Source organism: Bidens hawaiensis, unplaced genomic scaffold (genome assembly GCF_021521415.1).
Source record: "Bidens hawaiensis isolate Kalapana, Puna unplaced genomic scaffold, B.hawaiensis_p1.1 tig00005028_1, whole genome shotgun sequence".
NCBI classification, from domain to species: domain Eukaryota; kingdom Viridiplantae; phylum Streptophyta; class Magnoliopsida; order Asterales; family Asteraceae; genus Bidens; species Bidens hawaiensis.
The window spans coordinates 1,241,358-1,253,743 of record NW_027491319.1 but is presented as its reverse complement, the minus strand read 5'-3'; the positions used below and the strand labels follow the sequence as shown (position 1 = coordinate 1,253,743).

The window sequence follows — 12,386 nt, the reverse complement described above, 5'->3', positions numbered from 1 at the left end:
ACTAAAAGCTAATATAAATACATGCATAATCATAATACTAATATAGAATACTAGCCCTGCTTATTTTACATCCTTATAACTTTCAATTAAGTTAATAAGTTACAACCTTGTAACTTATTAAATTTTTCCTCTCACAATATAAGCAATCACAAACACCTTATTACTTTTTAAAAGTTAATAAGTTATAAGTTGATGAAAATAAGCAATCCTAAACACCCCCTTATCTATATATATATTATATATAAAAGAAGAGTGATTGACACACATGTCTTTTCATAATTGCATGACAAAGACATAAAAGACATTTCATAATTCATGGTTTATGAAATTACTCTTTTACCGTTTTGCTTAGGCCATTTCATAATTAAATGAAAAGGACAAAAAAGACATTTCATAATTCATAAATGCTATTTTTACCTAGAAATACAAAAATGAAGTATAAATATGTGTACAATAGTGTGATGTTTAGGAAGGATTTTAGAACAAGGTTTAACGATAATAATATTATTATTAGTGTGGTGTTTAAGGATTATTAGGAGTTTACATCTATATCTATATTATATTATTAAGGAGTGATGGACAGAAAAGTAATTTCACAATTAAAGGACGAGGATATAAAGGTAATTTCATAATATGATAGAAAAAGTAATTTGTTATTTCATTATTTCGTTTTTCAAACTTATCGTACAAATTAATGAAGCTAACAAACTTTAGGAGTTGCTATTTAATCCTTTTGGGTTGGAAAATTTTATTGAAGGTTTAGGATTTACTGGGTGACTTGAATGCATGCTATTAATTTCAACTTGAATGCATATGAACGACGATTTATACACTACCTTAAGTTGTCTCTTCAGATTACCACCATCCATCTGTTTCAATTGATTACTCCTTCAATTCACATGCATTCCCTTCAATAGCAAACAAAAATCAAAACCCCTGAACAATAAAATTCCATATGTTTGTATTGGTTGAACAATCATTTGTTTTCGTTTGATTTGTTTGCTTTTGTATAATCCTATCACCTTACTAATGTTGTCGTATCATCTAATACTAAAAGGTTTGAGTTTTGTTTCATTCTAATAAATGAAAATGCATTTTTTAGGTATAAATTGTTGGTTGGAGGTCATAAGGAGATGAGACCGCCTCTCCTTGCATATTTTGTTTCTTTAATATTCTACCATGTGTTTTTCATCTTGTATTGACTACATTATCATTGTCTTGCTTAGGTGAGGAAGACTACAAATCAAAACTGGGAATCACCATACTCTACCCTTGAACCAATGATATTCACATCTAACTAGAGATGGCAAAATTGACGGGTCGAGCCGACCTGATGTGTTATAGTAAGTTTTATATATTTGAATACATAATTAAATGTGTTTTGTTTCTGTCTTAATTCTTTATGTTTAATGTTGTTAAAGAGAAAAACATTGACTTGATATGTGATGTCTAATGGTACTTTAAAATTTTCTTGATTAAATGTCGACTTTTCGGATTGAGATTCTCTAATGGAACAGTTTCTTGCAGTCATTGCTATTATTACAAAATAATTTGGGAAGTTTGTGCTATTTTAGTCTTTTATATTTCATAATGGACCCAAAGTGGTATTCTATTTAAAGTAAATCTCGAATATATAAATTATAATAGATAAATTTTCAATTAAAATGGGCTTATTCAAAAGGAAAAACACGTCGTTTTCATGTTCTTAATGCTTTTGACTTCTTTTTTTCAAATTCTCACATGTAGTTAGTTATTTTAGTTGAAGATTTCATTGTATATTTATTAACGTTTTATTTTGTCTACACTTTACAGGTTGTAAATTATAAATTTTGACGGAAAGTCGGTTTCCTGCTTTGCATTGTCAAAAACTGATTTGTAGGTGATGTCAGCATCAGAAGGAAAGTTTTCTTTATTCAAAGTGTTTTCCGTGGTTTTCCCATGTTACAACTTCCGTACCAATTCAGTCGATCCGAAATGGATCGGTTAAACATTCATTAGGGAGGCTGGTCTTGACTTTTACGTGTGGTATTCATTCTCGTGTACAGTAAAACCACTCCTTTACTTTACTCCCTGCTCATCTCTGGGATCTGAGTTTCTTACTTCCTTATCTGAATCTCCAACAAGATTCTGATGCACCATTCCATTCTATCTGATATTTATTATTATTGTTTCATTCCTTTCAATCCACCCACATACAGATACACTTATTAATTATTACAATCCATCCAAAACTCTCTCTTAAGATTTTATTTATTTGATCATATTCATTTCTGCTAGCTTAGCTTCCAGTGTGTGTAAGATCGATGGGAGTATGTGGATCCAAAGCCAAACGGTGCGTCTGTGTTGGATCCAATCACCAAGATGGTGAATTAACACCCAGAATTAATAATACTACTACTACAACAACACCACATGGTGGACGAAGAAGAACAAGACGAATCGATAGGAAACCCAAACCCGAACCCGTTAATCGCTACCCATCTCGTAATAATAATAAAATTGACCCATCTGCTTCCAATTCCATCGATCGCTTGCATCGTAATCCTACATTTCAAGGTTTTAATATTATTCACAATTTGTTTGATTTTGAAATTAGGGTTTTATTCTATTTTTAATAATTGTTTGATTGATTACAGGGAATTCGGATTCTTGGTATGATTCTCCAGTTGCAGTTGACTCTGATGATGACGAAGAAGAAGAAGAAGAAGAAGATTTCTACAGCACCCAAGATGGTACTTGTACTTACTAATTAATTATTAAGTGGTCCTTTTTTATATCATTTTGACTTTTATGGTCAAACTTATCTGATAACTTTGATGTAACAGATATGGTATCTCAAACCGGGTCGATTGGTGCGTCAGTCACACCGCGGTTTGCTGATAATGCCAATGGTGCTACTGCTACATTCTCCGGTTCTAATTCGTTAGTGAAACAAAATGAAGACGCGTCGTCTACTGTATATAATGAGTCTCACAATTTTGGAATTTTACAAAATAATTGTCTCCCGTGCCTTAACTGCACCACGTCCACGGATGTTAAAAGTAAATCACCGTGCTCGAGTCCTCAAAGTGCAAAGAAGAAAGTTACGTCTATGCTTTCTTTTAAATGGAGGGAAGGCCAATCTAATCTTTCTATTTGTAAGGCTCGTGTTTATAGTTTTGTTATAAGTTTTATTAGTTTAGATGATTTCTAATGACATTGTTTTGTTTTAGTGTCCCCGAAAGCGGTGCTTCATAGACCGGTCGCCGGCTCTCAAGTCCCGTGTTGTCCCATTGACAAGAACATGTCTGATTGCTGGTCTCCACTTGATCCAAGTACATTTAAAGTCAGGGGACATAACTATTTAAGGTACTTAATATGGTGTTAGGATCGAATACAAATAGGTTTATCGTCCGAATTGTATGAAGTGAAGGAAAATTCCATGAGGTGGCATTTTCTTGATTATGATAATTACATCAACGAATAATTACGCTATAACAACATTGTACTAGAGTAAAAAATTAAGCTACAGTTATATGCTGAATAAGTTTGATTATTAAAATTACGAAAATGCCCCAACGTCCTTATCTACTTCGCTTCGTACACTTCGCACACAATGTTGTTTGTACCAGAGCCCACCCCTTTAAATACGATTATGAAACTATTATGAAAATAATAATCTAATAATATGTTCTTTTTATTTGGCAGAGATAAAAAGAAAGAAAATGCTTCCAATGAAGCTGCTTCTATCCAATTGGTGTTGATGTATTCTTATCTCAACGTAAAATTGATCACATTTCACGTCTTATTCAACTTCCAACCATTGAGTCATCGGGAAAAATCCCGTCACTACTTGTTGTAAATCTTCAGGTACATCCACAAGGACCACAACATTTTTATAGACTTAATATCTGTATACTTATTTAAAAAAAAACATTTTCCATCAGATACCGTTGTACCCTCCTACAATATTCCAAAGTGAATATGATGGTGAAGGGATGAGCTTTGTTTTTTACTTCAAGCTCTCGGAAAACTATGAGCAACTCCCACTTCATTTTCAAGAAAATATTAGGGTATGATGGTCTTTATATTGTTATATTTGTTTGAAGTTTTACAGGACGTTAATTTTGATTTTATAACAGAAAATAATTGATGATGAGGTGGAACGGGTTAGAGGTTTTCCAGTAGATTCAATTGCACCGTGCAGGGAAAGATTAAAGATTTTGGGGCGGTTGACAAACTTGGATGAAATTCTGTTAAGTGCGCCTGAAAGGAAGCTTATGAATGCTTACAACGAGAAGCCGGTTCTTTCACGTCCGCAACATGAATTTTATCTGGTAATGATTTATATATACATGATTTTTACAATTATCCTGAATATATATAAAAAATATTTATAACCGTGCTATGATTCTATACTTTGACAGGGAGAGAACTACATTGAGATTGATTTGGACATGCATAGATTTAGTTACATATCTAGAAAAGGTTTTGGTGCGTTTCAAGATCGTTTGAAGCTTTGTAACCTTGATTTTGGGCTCACTCTTCAGGTTGGTATTTTAAAAGAGATCATCGATTTTTTACTTTATTTTTTATTTTTTTTTGTCTAAATTGATAATTTGAATCTTGATATAGGGCACAAAGGCTGAAGAACTGCCAGAATGCATTTTGTGTTGTGTTCATTTGAAAAAACTTGATCACAGTCATTACAACCTTCTTGGACTTTAAATCTGATTACTTCTGATGAGTTTATGATTAATAATGATGGAAATAAAGATGATATAGAAAATGTTGTACAACTTCAGAACTAGATCTTGTAATGCAGTTGATTAGAATAATGTTGTACAACTGTTGTTTTACTAGTTGGTTTGTACAAGTGTTGTTTTGCAGTTAATTTGCTACCGGTAACGCTTTTTTTGTGTAGAAAACAAATTAATAATTCAAACAAATTATAAGCTGTTTATATTGACCCGAACTCATTTTGACCAGTTATACAATCCGACTTGACCTTAGTGTTTCAATAGTATTGTTGACTTGATCTTGTTATGGAGTTCGTTTCAAGTTTTGGCTGTGAAAAGAATGGTTTTAATATGAAATTATGAATCCGGTTTGATAGTGAATTGCCAATAGTCATACTAGGGATAAATGCTAACGGGTATTGACTTTTAACTTCATTAAATTTGATTATCTTTTTCAACAGACTAAATGGCAGGCTGTACACACTGCAAACAGGCGATATGGGCCGTCTAACATTCACAACATATCATAACATATCATATAGGCTTTATAACTCTATCCCACCAGTATGGTATGGTGAAAACAAGGCTGAACAAATAGTATCGGATCGAAACGTGTACTGTCAGTAATGATTCGGTATCAACTATTTGAGGCCTCGTGTTCGGTACAATTAGGGCTGTTCACAAGCCAAGCCGAACCGAGCGAAGGCTTGCTCGTTGCTTGGCTCGTTTAAAACCGAATCGAACGACTGAAATTCGAACCGAGGGAAAACCGAAACGAGCCAAAATCGAATCGAGCATTTTTCGATCGTACATCGAGCGATTTCGAGCAATATTTATTTCTTTTTCTGTTTAAAATTTTCAATAAGAAACAAATTTGAAGGTTGTAAATAATATATTTTATAAATAAATAAGTAGTTTTTAGAGAAACGTGTAATAGATTGTAAATTTTTATTACTAATAAGTTTGAAGTGAGATATAATGATCATGTAAACAAACCTCTAGTATTCTAAAAACTTAAAGCGAACAAATAAAACTATAAAATTGATGGAATATAAGAAATTTTAAGGGGTAAAAATAATTGTAAGTTTATATTTATATGTTTTGTCTATATATTTATATATTTGTTCATATATTATTATATATAAAATAAATTAAAAAAAGACCGAGCATTTTCCGAACAATCTCCGAGTAAGCGGAGAGCGAGTTCGAGCGACGAGCGGTTTGGACGGCCCTAGGTACAATTCGGTATTGGTATTTACCGAATTTTTGCCTATGTCACCGGTACTGAATCGAGCATTTTCGATACTGGTATCATGTTTTTAGGAAATTCGGGATCGGTATCGATATGATACCGGGCTCATCCCTAGATGAAAATGTAAATATATGGATTCATGTTAAATTTAGAGAAAAGGGGTCATACGTGCCCATCTAATTTTACTAAGCACCAACTAATGTGACAGTAACATTTTTATCGAAAGTTATATTATATATGGGTGCTATTAAACGTACCCCCTTATATCATTTTTACTAAATATACACCCCTCTTAACTTATTAGATAAATTGCTATTACTCATTAACATTATTTATACATAGTCCATACAATATTTTTTTTTACTTAATAATCTCTACTTACATATATCAAATTAAAAACAATCAAGTATTACTATTAATTTATTTTATTAGTATTAATATTGTAAATATTTATAATATTTTTTTTAATTTTAATAGTATATATTTATAATATTCTTATTTACCTCTTTATCTTTTACAAAATAAACTCGAAAACCTAAAACCCTAAACTCGATCCCTAAACCCAAAACCCAAAACCCGAAACCCTAAACCTTAAATCCGAACCCTAAACCCAAAACCCTAAACTCAAAATAATAAAAAAATACAACTTATAAAAAAATAATATGAAATTCTTATTTTTGTGTTAATTTGGTAATTATATAATTTCAAGGAATAATATGAAAATTGGTTTTTCCAGGTATATATACGACAAGCAATCAGAGTAGGTACGTTTAGCCCCATGACATACAATGTGACAAGGGGTTGTGTGATCTTTGAAAGTTTCCAAATAATGGTTTCAGTGACAATCACGGCACGGAGAAACCAAGGAAATACTCAAATAGTATAAATCTGAATCTAAATTATTTATTTAGAATAATATTAAAATGCTAACTGATATTTTTATTTATTTGAAAATTCAAAACCTAACAAAGGACTAGTATTACCGTCCTAAATGGAACTAGAGGGACCAAACTATTTTGGTCAAAACAATGGACAATCAAACACGTTGACCTTATCCACATGTCACCCACCCCTTTGCCGGCAAATCCTCATTTCCCAAAGCAACTCCGCTACCGACCGACCTACATTCCGATCACCACCACCTTCCTTACACGCTCCCTTTCTCAACTAACGAATTCGCAACCTTAATCTTCTTCCTCTCCTCCTCTTCCTCAACCTTCTTCCGCTCCGCCTCCGCTTTCGTCTCCTCCAACGCACCAATCAAACTCCGCAAACACCCGTCCGGGTCTGCCGGACTCGTCTTCGGCATCAAATTCTCCGCCACATCCGCAGGCGTCATCTCCGTCTCCTCCAACAACTCCCTAACTCGTTGAAGGTGATTTGGATATACGGGTAGAATAAGGTGAAGCATCGTTGGGAGTATTTGTCGACCAAGTTACGGATGTTGTAAGGGAAGTATTGTTGGATGATGGCCCAGACGAACATGACGCTAGCGAGGACTGAGCCTATGTGACCTAACATATCTGCCATGTTGGTGTGGTTCATGGTGTTGTGGTTTGTATTGGATTTAAAGGGAAATGAGAATGTGATGATTTGGGGTTGAAAACGGTGGGCGGGGGGTGATTATTATAAGTCCGCTACGTGTTTGTTTTGTTTGTATGTGTATTGTCAATTAAATTAAATGTATGTTTTAATGATTAATTTAATACAAAGAAAGTTTGGACGTGTAGGATTTGTTTTTTTCTATTTAATGACGGTTGATTACAATTTACAAAGAGGAGATATGAGTCTTTTTAAATAAAAAGTGATGCATAATCGGCTGATTAGGATTGATCTAGACCAACTCATTATGTAACTGATTTGATATGCCAACGATTAAACAATTTGTTAGAGATGCAAGATAGCATAATTAAATAGCCGTAAAACTCTCCGACAACCATTTAAAATTGTCAAATAAATAACCTTACTGACAATCAGTTAAAAGTATCTTAAAGCTCCATGGCTTTGTTGATGACTTTAGCGTTGGCGGAACACATAGTATTGTGTATATGCTACTCGTTCAAATAACAAATTAGAACAAAGAAAGAGAAAGAGCATTTGGATATCAATGATAAAAAAAACTATATTTTCTAATAATAAATACGATTGTCATGTATGAAATTTATAACTGGTGTTGGTGAAAACCCATTCACATCAATTAGATGGTAAAAGTTTTTTATTGGTAGTGAATTATTGTTCATTAAGCAAAGAAATCTTAATTAATAGCTTAATATAGACCTGTATCAAGAACAAGCTGACAAAGTCAGCTACCCCAATCCTCAAAACTAAGTATTGTTGCTATATAGGTTGAGTTTATTGTGAAATTTCTATTACTGGATAATACAAGGCAGAGTCGAAGAGTATGAAATATACAAACTTGCTTCAACATTGATAAAATGAATTAAAAGCATCATTTTATATATAGAATCTCATCATCTGAGAGTAACCATATAAATGATGAAATCCAAGGTTTAGAGCATTCCCATCCCATCCCCTCCCCCATAATTATGTGAGGGGGATTGGTAAATTATAGGGTGAGGTTTTGAATGAATGTGAGTGTAAATTATAGGATGGAAATAAATATATAGTGTTTTTTGTAAATTTGGGGAAAATTGTTTGCCCCTATTTATTTTTTAATATTTGTTGGATTGGTTGTGAGTAGAGGAGAGAGAAAACTGTAATGATAAAAGTATTATTTAATTTAACAGGAAAGAGAAATGTAGTGTTTTGTAGTGTAATTATAGAGATAAGGATGAAGAACGGGATGTGAATGCTCCAAAGTTATTACATTTACCTTTTGATATAGATTAGTAGATAAGTGGAAAAAAGTGGTTATAGTAACAAATCTATTGCAAATTTGCAATTATTATTTGTAGATTGGAAAATTTAATTTTATTATCAGAATAAGTGTTATGGTAATTAGGCTTAAAAGTTTGGTACCAGTTATTACAAAAAACAACATGACATAATCTACAAACTATATAAACGTTAATATTAATACCAAATATTCAAAAAAGAATGACAGTATATAATCAACAATGAAATTCAACTTAATTTGATAACAACGTTGACATTAAAATGATATAATCCAACAACATGCTTGGTGGAAGTTAATCCCAAACATAGTGTTGGTTAAATAAATGGGTCGGTTCGGTTATGGCGGTTTTGGAATTATCTTTAACCAAAATCGACCCGTATTTGACGGTTTTAAAATTTCATTAGACCGACCCACCGGTTTATGTCAGTTATCGATTAAAATCGGTTCGGTTATCTTGGTTATGGTTCGTTAAACGGTTATGACGGTTAAGATGCTCACCCCTAATTTTAATGCAGAAGGCATCAATCATGTATAGCATATCATCACCATTTCCATAGCCACACCATTACAACCTTTAGAGAGAGGGCGCCAAAGGCTCATCAGCCCTTGTTAGCGCCAGTGCTTTGACGAGATGGAGGAGTCACGTGTTTTTCAACCAATCACATTCTCCAATCTATTTTTCCAATATTAAAATAATATTAAATATTAATTGTGTTGTAGTTGAATCATTACACATGTTTGATGGTGGACATCACTTTTGATTAAATAATGATGTTGCACAACACATGATCTTAACTCTTCGCAAACATATAAAAAAGAAAGCGTAAGTGGGCATGAAGGTCTAATAGATCTCATATTGTCAAAAGAATAAAAAGCTTTGTATCATATGCATAATTGTAATCAAATATATAATCATATTAACAGATAATACAAATGACAACAACATAGATAAAATGAATAGTGACAATAGTGAGACAACTTTTTTTTTTTACAAATGTTATTGTATAAATATAAATATACGTACTAGGAAATTGCTAAAAGAATAACCGAGAAATAAATTAGTTATTCATTATACTTTCTAGAATTCAATGACTAGAACTAGACAAAAATATATTGCTTTGAGACGTGGAACAAAAGTTTGCTTATTTAAATCAATTATTTTTGTTTCAAAAAATAAAAATTACATCGATTTTAGGGGATCATTCAATTCAAACACTTATTCGGACTATTACTCAACAAAATAAAACTAAAAAAATAAGCTTAGGGTCACTCGAATAAATTCAACAATTGGTGAAATGAGATATGTTATAGTATAATATATCAATAAACAATATATAGAAGGGACAATTGTTTGTTAATCATAAAATATTTACACTCTTTGAGAACTTCATTTTACAAAGAGTGTAGAGATGGTTGGGACCGTGACAACATATTTTCTTACATTGTATTCTGTCATCATGAACTGAAAATGATAACACTCTAGTCTAACCATCTTTTATTTCTAACAATTTGTATTATTTATTTTTTTTCAATAGTTTTTACATTGAAAATATTGATAGAACCTATACATTCTCATATTTACTAATTTATTAAATTGATAAATTAACCGGAGCAAAAAAAAATTACATAACAAGAAGTGGGTTTTTAATCCACTCGAGTCTAACTAACTTTAAATCAGCAATAGACTCTCTTTTTAAGTCAATTTTAATGAAAACAACCTCATTTCTTTTCTTTCAAATAAGAAAATGAACCACAAGTCTTTCCTCTCTTTATTAAATGGTAAAGAATCCACCCACGAACACATCTCCTCTGGCGCTTTGGAAATAAATTTCTCGTTTCTGTTTCTGGTAGTTGACGAGTCAATATCTAGTATCTAGGGTGCATGCGGTTTCCAAATTTAGACCATGTGTAGTTGATGGAGCCCCTATAGGGGCGTTTTGCGCCATGTGGCGTCACGTTACCATAGAGACTTTTTGGTTAAAAGATGTGTAGTGTATAACCATTTCAAATAATTACCTTATTATTATCTTTTTATTATAATTTATCAAAAAAATAAAAAAAATATAACAAGCCCGGCCACCAATCACCTTTCACCCATTTCCCCTACTGACGCTATGTGGGAAGCCCCCTCACCCAGCACCCAAAGGCGCCCCGGGGAACGGTGTTCCGGTGCTTTGGGGGCTCCATGGGTGTAGAAAACGCCTAACTACAAATGGTGTTATAGCATACAAAAACATGTTATTGAATTTTGAATATGATTTGGTGAGCTTTCTCATTATTTAGTGTTTGAATATGGTTTAGTTATTAGGTTATTATTCTATAAGGTTATCCTTTCAAGTGTTTCTTGTGAAGTAATGTGGTTGGTTTTTAAGTGAGCCAAATACCCAATTGAAAAAATAAGCATCTGCTCGTTAAATAGCTTCCTGTAGATAAATTACCTGATTATTTTTTGAAGTTACATATTAATATAATCGAGTTATTTCTATTATCTAGAGTAGGCTTTAACATGTAAAAAGATGGAACGTTGATATTTACTTAATTTATATTTAACTTGGTCCTAGTTGTATCTCATCGTTTCTTCCCGTCCACTTATTTTATACCTTATTCTAATAAATTATTTTTAACTTGAAGATTTGTCTTTTTTATTTTATCATTATAATTTTGGCATTTACAAACAAAATAAAAAGTGGGACTCATTTCCCTTCTTTACACCTCCTCTAGACGCCAAACAACTCCACATTCGGATGAATTACCAAAAGTTGTATTTAAATACACGTCTTTTACATTTTTTTTAAAATTTATAATATTACCATGTTTATTTCTATAATCTTATGTGAGATCTATACAGACACAATTGCATATTCTCTATTCAAGTTCCACCAATTACATCTAAGTAGCATTTTCGTACGGTCTTCTCAATCTTATTAGCTTTATTTGATGCAAAATTTTATATAAACTTTCGTAATAAACTTTCTTAACAAACTTTTTAGTGGCTTCGTTTCCTAACTTTAGCCTTAAAAACCTTTTTACTCTAAAGCAACGGTTCTAGAAATGCTAAATATTAGGCTATATGCAAGAATGATATATGAATATTTTCTTTTAACATAACTGAATGTGTGTATACATCTTATGCTCTTATATATCCAATAATTATGGATACATATTAAGACTTTATTTTAACTTTGTTTAACAAAAATTTCTAGATCTTTTAGGATAAATACATCGCCAATTGCAATTTTGCATAGTGTAGGATTTAAATTCCCAACTTTTTAGTTGGGCATATCACTTTATTAACAAGGATGTCCACTTGACTTATATTTTATCTATACAAAAGTTTTTCTATTACTGCTATGCAATGCAGCTAAGGGTGGCAAACCCAATCTAAATGGACTGTTTTGGTTTAAGGTGGATAAATTTTAAAAGTAAAATGGGTTAGGATGGATCATAAAAAATCTTCAAGGAGGTCAGGATGGGTTGGAAATATACAAGTGAGTTTCATTTATAGGTGATGCAGCGGTAAAACGAAAATGAAGATTGAATCACGTAAATTCAACGAATA

The 12,386-nt window shown here is 32.1% G+C and overlaps 1 pseudogene across 1 annotated transcript; it reads left to right on the top strand.

The window, feature by feature from the left end:
* Window positions 1-2,198: 2,198 nt before the first annotated feature.
* LOC143628612 (uncharacterized) lies at window positions 2,199-5,121 on the top strand (annotated as a pseudogene). Its single transcript, XR_013152779.1, has 9 exons — window positions 2,199-2,556; window positions 2,637-2,732; window positions 2,826-3,137; window positions 3,213-3,348; window positions 3,688-3,849; window positions 3,927-4,052; window positions 4,122-4,316; window positions 4,407-4,529; window positions 4,615-5,121. The product of XR_013152779.1 is annotated as an uncharacterized LOC143628612 (transcript).
* Window positions 5,122-12,386: the final 7,265 nt, after the last annotated feature.